Source organism: Manis pentadactyla, chromosome X, assembly GCF_030020395.1.
Source record: "Manis pentadactyla isolate mManPen7 chromosome X, mManPen7.hap1, whole genome shotgun sequence".
Classification (NCBI taxonomy): domain Eukaryota; kingdom Metazoa; phylum Chordata; class Mammalia; order Pholidota; family Manidae; genus Manis; species Manis pentadactyla.
Window position 1 is genome coordinate 119,065,249 of NC_080038.1, and position 8,942 is coordinate 119,074,190.

Genomic DNA, 8,942 nt, shown 5'->3' on the forward strand with positions numbered 1-8,942 from the left:
TAATGTACAATTACTTGAACAACATTATGGTTCCTACACTCCCCCTATTATAAAGTACCCCCCTCACATACCCCATTACAGTCACAGTCCATCAATGTAGTAACATGCTATACAATCATTACTTGTTTTCTCTGTATATACTGCCTACCCCATGTCCATAACCCCCTACATTATGTGTACTAATTGTAATGCCCCTTTTTCCCCCTTATCCCTCCATTCCAACCCATACTATCCCAGTCCCTTTCCCTTTGGTAACTGTTACTCCATTCTTAGGTTCTGTGAGTCTGCTGCTGTTTTGTTCCTTCAGGTTTTTCTTTGTTGTTATACTCCACAGATGAGTGAAGTGATTTGATATTTGTCTTTCTCCACCTGGCTTATTTCACTGAGCATAATACCCTCTAGCTCCATCCATAGTGCTGCAAATGGTAGGATTTGTTTCTTTCTTATGGCTGAATAATATTCCATTGTGTATATGTACCACATCTTCTTTATCCATTCATCTACTGATGGACACTTAGGATGCTTGCATTTCTTGGCTATTGTAAATAGTGCTGCGATAAACATAGGGGTGCATCTGTCTTTTTCAAACTGGGCTGCTGTATTTTTAGGGTAAATTCCTAATAGTGGAATTCCTGGGTCAAAAGGAATTTCTATTTTTAGTTTTCTGAGGAACCTCCATACTACATTCCACAATGGTTGAACTAGTTTACATTCCCACCAGCAGTGTAGGAAGGTTCCCCTTTCTCCACATCTTGCCAACATTTGTTGTTGTTTGTCTTTTGGATGGTAGCCATCCTGACTGGTGTGAGGTGATATCTCATTGTGGTTTTAATTTGCATTTCCCTGATGACTAGGGATGTGGAGCATCTTTACATGTGTCTGTTGGCCATGTGAATTTCTTCTTTAGAGAATGTCTGCTCAGATCCTGTGCCCATTTTTTAATTGGATTATTTACTTTTTGTTTGTTGAGGTGTGTGAGATCTTTATATATTTTGGACGTCAAACCTTTATTGGATCTGTCATATATGAATGTATTCTCCCATACTGTAGGATGTCTTTATGTTCTACTGATGGTAACTTTTGCTGTACAGAAGCTTTTTAGTTTGATATAGTTCTGCTTGTTCATTTTTGCTTTTGTTTCCCTTGCCTGGGGAAATATGTTCATGAAGAAGTTGCTCATGTTTATGTGCAAGAGATTTTTGCCGATATTTTTTCTAAGAGTTTTATGATTTCATGACTTTCTTTCAGGTCTTTGATCCATTTTGAGTTTACTTTTGTGTATGGGGTTAAAAAGTAATCCAGTTTAATTCTCTTACATGTAGCTGTCCAGTTTTGCCAACACCAACTGTTGAAGAGGCTGTCATTTCTCCATTGATTATCCATGGCTCCTTTATCATATATTAATTGACCATATATGCTTGGGTTTATATCTGAACTCTCTAGTCTGTTCCACTGGTCTGTGGGCCTCTTCTTGTGCCAGTACCAAATTGTCTTGATTACTGTGGCTTTGTAGTAGAGCTTGAAGTCAGGGAGCATAATTCCCCCTGCTTTATTCTTCCTTCTCAGGATTGCTTTGGCTATTCGGGGCCTTTTGTTGTTCCATATGAATTTTAGAACTATTTGCTCTAGTTCATTGAAGAATGCTGTAGGTGTTTTGATAGGGATTGCATTGAATCTGTAGATTATTTTAGGCAAGATGGCCATTTTGCCAATATTAATTATCCCTATCCACGAGCATGGGATGAATGTCCATTTATTAGTGTCCTCTTTAATTTCTTTTAAGAGTGTCCCATAGTTGTCAGGGCATAAGTCTATCACTTCCTTGGTTAGGTTTATTCCTAAGTATTTTATTCTTTTAGATGCAATTATGAATGGAATTGTTTTCCTCATTTGTCTTCGGCTAGTGCATCGTTAGTATATAGGAATGCAAAACATTTCTGTGTATTAATTTTGTATCCCACAACTTTGCTGAATTCAGATATTAGATCTAATAGTTTTGGAGTTGATTCTTTATGGTTTTTTATGTACAGTATCATGTCATCTGCAATCAGGGACTGTTTGACTTCTTCCTTGCCAATCTGGATGTCTTTTATTTCTTTGTGTTGTCTGATTGCCATGGCTAGGACCTCTAGTACTATGTTGAATAAAAGTGGGGAGAGTGGGCATCCTTGTCTTGTTCCCAATCTTAAAGGAAAACCTTTCAGCTTCTCGCTGTTAAGTATAATGTTGGCTGTGGCTTGTCATATATAGCCTTTATTATGCTGAGGTACTTGCCCTCTATACCCATTCTGTTGAGAGTTTTTATCATGAGTTTATGTTGAATTCTGGCAAATGCTTTTTCAGCATGTATGGAGATGATCATGTGCTTTTTGTCCCTCTTTTTGTTGATGTAGTGGATGATGTTGATGGATTTTCGAATGTTGTGCTATCCTTGCATCCCTGAGATGAATCCCACTTGATCATGGTGTATGATCCTCTTGATGTATTTTTTAATTCGGTTTGGTAATATTTTGTTGAGTATTTTTGCATTTATGTTCATCAGGGATATTGGTCTGAAATTTTCTTTTTTTGTGGTGTCTTTGCCTGGTTTTGGTATTAGAGTGATGTTGGCCTCATAGAATGAGTTTGGGAGTACTTCCTCCTCTTCTACTTTTTGGAAAACTTTAAGGAGGATGGGTATTAGGTCTTCACTAAAAGTTTGATAAAATTCAGCATAAAACCATCTAGTCCAGGTGTTTTGTTCTTTGGTAGTTTTTTGAATACCAATTCAATTTCTTTCCTGGTAATTGGTCTAAGCAGATTTTCTGTTTCTTCCTTGGTCAGCCTTGGAAGGTTGTATTTTTCAAGAAAGTTGTCCATTTCTTCTAGGTTATCCAGTTTGTTACCATATAATTTTTCATAGTATTCTCTCATAATTCTTTGTATTTCTGTGGTGCCCATGGTGATTTTCCCTTTCTCGTTTCTGATTCTGTTTATGTGTGTAGACTCTTTTTTTCTTGAATAGTCTGGCTATGGGTTTATCTGTTTTGTTTATTTTCTCAAAGAAATAGCTCTTGTTTTCATTGATTCTTTCTATTGTTTTATTCTTCTCAGTTTTATTTATTTCTGCTTTAATATTTATTATGTCCCTCCTTCTACTGACTTTGGTCCTCATTTGTTCTTCCTTTTCTAGTTTCATTAATTGTGAGTTTAGACTGTTCATTTGGGATTGTTCTTCTTTCCTTAGGTAGGCCTGTATTGCAGTATATTTCCTTCTTAGCATGGCCTTCGTTGCCTCCCACAGATTTTGTGTTTTTGAATTATTGTTGTCATTTGTCTCCATATATTGCTTAATCTCCGTTTTTATTTGGTCATTTATCCTTTGATTATTTAGGAGCATGTTATTAAGCCTCCATGTGTTTGTGGCCTTTTTCATTTTCTTTGTGTAATTTATTTCTAATGTCATACCTTTGTGATCTGAGAAGCTTGTTGGTACAATTTCAATCTTTTTGAATTTACTGAGGCTCTTTTTGTGGTCTATTATATGATCTATTCCTGAAAATGTTCCATGTGCACTTGAGAAGACTGTGCATCCTGTTGCTTTTGGATGGAGTGTTCTGTAGATGTTGTTAGGTCCATCCGTTCTAATACGTTGTTTGGTGCCTCTGTCTCTTTACTTATTTTCTATCTGGTTGATCTGTCCTTTGGAGTGAGTGGTGTGTTGAAGTCTCCTAAAATGAATGCATTGCATTCTATAACCCCCTTTAATTCTGTTAGTATTTGTTTCATATATGTAGGTGATCCTGTATTGGGTGCACATATATATATATAATAGTTATATCCTCTTGTTGGACTGACCCCTTTATCATTATGTAATGTCCTTCTTTGTCTCTTGTGAATTTCTTTGTTTTGAATTCTCTTTTGTCTGATACAAGTACTGCAACTCGTGCTTTTTTCTCCCTGTTAATTGCAAGAAATATCTTTTTCCATTCCTTTACTTTAGTCTGTGTAAGTCTTTGGGTTTGAAGTGAGTCTCTTGTAGGCAGCATATAAATGGGTCTTGTTTTTTAATCCATTCAGTTACTCTATGTCTTTTGATTGGTGCATTCAGACCGCTTACATTTAGGGTGGTTTTCAACAGGTATGTACTTATTGCCATTGGAGCCTATAGATTCGTGTTTACCAAAGGTACAAGGGCAACTCCCTTACTATCTAACAGTCTAATTTAACTCACTTCATGTGCTATTACAAACACAACCTAAAGGTTCTTCTTTATTTTTTCCTCCTTTTCCTTCCTCCTCCACTCTTTGTATATTATGAATCATATTCTGTGCTCTTTATCTATCCCTTTGGTGACATCTATTTAGCCTTAGGAATACTTCCATCTATAGGAGTCCCTCCAAAATGCACTGTAGAGGTGGTTTGTGGGAGGTAAATTCTCTCAACTTTTTCTTATCTGAAAATTATTTAATCCCTCCTTCAAATTTAAATGATAATCTTGTCTGGTATAGTAGTCTTTGTTCAAGGCCCTTCTGTTTCATTGCATTAAATATATTATGCCACTCCCTTCTGGCCTGTAAGGTTTCTGTTGAAAAGTCTGATGATAGCCTGATAGGTTTTCCTTTGTAGGTGATCTTTTTTCTCTCTCTAGCTGCTTTTAAAAGTCTGTCTTTATCCTTGATCTTTGCCATTTTAATTAGTATATGTCTTGATATTGTTTTCCTTTGGTCCCTTGTGTTGGGAGATCTGTCACCTCCATGGACTGAGAGACTATCTCCTTCCCCAGATTGGGGAAGTTTTCAGTAATTACTTACTCAATGACACTTTCTATCCCTTTTTCTCTCTTCTTCTTCTGGTACCCCTATAATATGACTATTGTTCCATTTGGATTAGTCACACAGCTCTCTCAATATTCTTTAATTCTTAGAGATTCTTTTTTCTCTTTTTGCCTCAGCTTCTTTGTATTCCTCTTCTATAATTTCTATTCCATTTACCATCTCTTCTACTACATCTAATCTTCTTTTAAATCCCTCCATTATATGTTTCATTTTAGATATGGAATTTCTTAATGACTGAATCTCTGACTTAAATTTGTTCCTGAGTTCTTGAATATTTTTCTGTACCTCCATAAGCATGTTTATGATTTTCATTTTGAACTCTCTTTCTGGCAGATTGGTGAGTTCAGTTTTATTAGGTCCTTTTTCTGGGGTTTGTGAGATTTTGGTCTGAACTATGTTCTTTTGATGTTTCATATTTCTGTGTGGTGCCCACTAGTGCCCAGAAATTCCAGTCTCTGGAGCTGCTCAGCCTCTAGAGTGAGGTTGGGGGCTGTAGGGGTGTGGAGCTGTGCCTGGGGGCAAGAAAGATCAGCTTCCTGTTTCCCATCTTTCATGCCTGTCTCAAGTATCAGAGCCAGTGGGCCAAGCACACAGGTGTAAGCCTCTGTGCGTTGCATCTATAGTTATTGTAGGCTGAGCCTCCTTCTGGCTGGCCTGACACAAGTGCAGTGATTGCTGGTTTGTGAACTGGTGCCAGCAGGCTAGGAGGAAGGTGCAGCAGGCTGCATGTCACAGTGGGGGGCCTCAGAGGTGAGTAGGCAGCCAGGGGGATGGGGCACCTGAAGCTCCTCAATGTTCCCAGCCAACTGGGAAGAGCACGTCCAGACAACTTTGTCCAGCTCGCCCCTCCCCCACTCAGCAAGCTGCTTGCAAACTCCGCTCCCTCCTTCAGCAGCCCTCTTGCTGATAGGAAGCCTCTCAAACTGCCTGTCTTTCCTTTGTCCCAGAATGCCTGGGTGTGGATCCCGTCCTCCACAAGTGGCCTCAATCTGTCTCTCAAGCACTCCACGTGTCTGAGCTCCCCAACGTCCAGAGCACCACACAGTGTAGGTTTCTGCTCCCAAAGCAGACCTCCAGGGCTTGGTATTCAGCAGTTCTAGGCTTCCACCACCTCCCCGCTCCATTTCTCTTCCTCCCACCAGCGAGCTGGGGTGGGGGAAGGGCTTGGGTCCTGCCTGATAAAGGCTTTCCTACATTACCCTGTGTTCATGAGGTCTGCTCTGTTCGTGAGGTCTGCATGCAGTCTGGTTCAGCCCTCTTTCTTGTTGCTGTTTTAGAGTTAGAAATTAACTATATTTTCATACTATTTATCGTTTTGGGAGGAATTCTCCGTCTCAGCTCTCATGCCGCCATCTTGAATCCCCTTGCACAGTGTGTATCTTATGTTAGTTTTTCAGGGTACCTGCAAAAGTGCTGGTTTTTCAGTTCTAGTCGACAGCCAAGAAAAGACCAATGTCCCAACTCAAAGTTAGGCAGGATGAGATCCCTGTTACTCACACTTTGTGTTCTATTCAGATCTTCAATTGATTGGATGAGGCTCACACACATTAGGGAGGGCAAGGTGCTTTAGTAACTTTATTGATTAAAATTTTAATCTCATCCAGAAATATCCTCATGGACAAATACATAATAATGTTTGACTTAATGTGTGGGTACCCTACAGTCCAGTTGACTTGAGCCATGAACTTAACCATCACAAGTACACCCCTTGTCAATATGACACCCATTCATATAGACTTAAACCATACTTAATGTCCAAATAAAGACAATAACAAGGTAATACTTTCACTTGACATAATATAACTAACCAGTATATAACTGAAAACATACTAAATCCTTTTCAAGAAGGGGATAAAGTCCTTAAGTGATGTTTTGTATTATCCTTCATGTCCCATAACTTAAATGTTAAAATGTAAAGAAAACAATACTTAAGTACTTTGCCAAAAAGTATTTACATCATATATTACATGATAAAAGGATAGGAGAGAAAAGAAAATGAAGATAAATGATTATTGCTAGATAGATATGCACAAACACATAACAAAATGAGGAAATATGCAGAGTAATGGTATGAGCTGAGGTGGTATATAGCACTTCCATTTGATGAAGGTGTACTGCTGTGCATGCTCTAACTTCCAGCTGAGTGAGTCAAATAACACCCAGTTCATATGGGCAGCTAGGGTTGTGTGGTAATTTAGTGGCCCATGGTTGAGAGTTCATTCTCTATGAAGGCCCAAGAGTAGGTCAATAACTTTTTCTTCAAAAGGGAAATAGTTATCCATAGAGAGTGGCAGAGCTTTCCTCAAAAATCTTAAGAGCCTGCACTGCATCTCACCTACAGGAGCATTCCAGAGGGTCTTAATAGCCTCCCTATCTACCACTGACACTTCAAGTACCATTGGATTTGAGGCATCATTGGCCCAAGTGGCAAAGCAACTTGCATAACAGCCTGGGCTTATTTTTAGAGCCTTTTTTCCTGGGCCCCATGTAAAACTAGCAGCTTTTATGGTCATTACATAAACAAAGTGGAGAAATACACCTAAATGAGGATTCTTGCCTTCAAAATCTAAAGAGGCCCACTAGACATTGCACCTCTTTTCTGGTTGTGGGAGAGTCAGATGTAATAACTTATTTTCCACCTTAGAATGGATATGTGACATGCCCCACACCACTGGACCCCTAGTAATTTTACTAAGGTAGAAGGACCCTGAATTTCATGGGATTCATATCTTACCCTTTAACACACAAATGTTTTAACAGTAAGACTAGAGTATTTGCTATTCCTTATTAGGTCACATCAGCATAATGTCATTGATGTAATGGAACAGTGTTATACCTTGTGGAAGATAAAAGCAATCAAGATCCCTGTGAACTAAATTTGACATATGGTTGACTAGTCGATATACTCTGCTATAGGACAAAGAAGATGTATTTCTGGACTTGCCAGCTAAATGCAAACTGCTTATGCTGATCTTTATTGCCATAGTTGGAGAAAAAGGCATTTTCCAGATCAGTAGCTACATACAAGATACTAGGGGATATGATAATTTACTCAAGCAATGAAACCACTTATCATACAGCAGCTCCAATTGTAGTCACCATCCAGTTAAGCTTACAATAATCCACTGTCATTCTCTGAGATCCACCTGTCTTCTTCACAGGCCAAATGGGCAAGCAAAATGGGGATATGGTGGAAATCACCACCCCTTCAACTTTCAGGTCCTTGATGGTAACACTAATTTCTTCAATCCTCCAGGAATACAGTATTGCTTTTGGTTTACTATTTGGCTAGGTAGAGGAAGTTCTAATGGCTTCCATTTGGCCTTTCCCACCATAATATCCTTCACTCCACAGGTCAGGGAACCAGTGTGGGGATTATGCCAGTTGCTGAATATATTTATTCCAATTGTGTATTCTAGAATAGAGGAAATTACCACAGGATGGGTTCAGGGAACCACTAGGCCCACTCTGAGATGAACATGAGCTATAATCCTGTTGATTCTATGGCTCCATAATCCTCTACTCTAACGGTGGACCACAGTGAAGTCTTGGGTCTTTTGGAATTAGTGTCAGTTTAGAGCCATTGCCTAGTAGTCCATAAAAGGTCTTATTAGTTCCTTTTCTTTGATACACAATTATCCTGGTAAACACTCATAGATCCCTTTGAGGAATGTTCACAAAAACAATGTTAAGAGGATAAATTTTGGGCAGTGTTTTGTGGTCCTTCTTCAAGGTGACCAATCTCCCCTTCATTCAAAGTAATACAAATTGGCTCAAGTGTGGGAATTGACTGAGGAGCCTTGACTGTTTTTATGATTCAAGTTAGACTTTGTCCACCTGAGCTAGAACTTTTCTGCTTATAGGATCCAGTAATAATTTAGTAAACTTCCTACCTATTTCAATTCAACAAACATCATGATTATCTAGCCAGTACTATAGGTCTGTGCAAATCAGATGATTTGAATTGTTGGTTTGACTCTAATGTCCACTATAGTAACAACACCACCTTGCCTTTGGTAATTCAATGCTGCCATTTGACCCTGTCACCATGGGATCCAATTACTCTCATTGCACTTAGGTTTCCCAATTCAATGACTGAAGTTCCCACTACAAGGTCTGGATTAT

General features: G+C 38.8%; 1 pseudogene; it reads right to left on the reverse strand.

The window, feature by feature from the left end:
- The window catches only part of LOC130681817 (uncharacterized), an 81,216-nt pseudogene extending 72,646 nt beyond the window's left edge, over nucleotides 1–8,570 (reverse strand).
- Nucleotides 8,571–8,942: the final 372 nt, after the last annotated feature.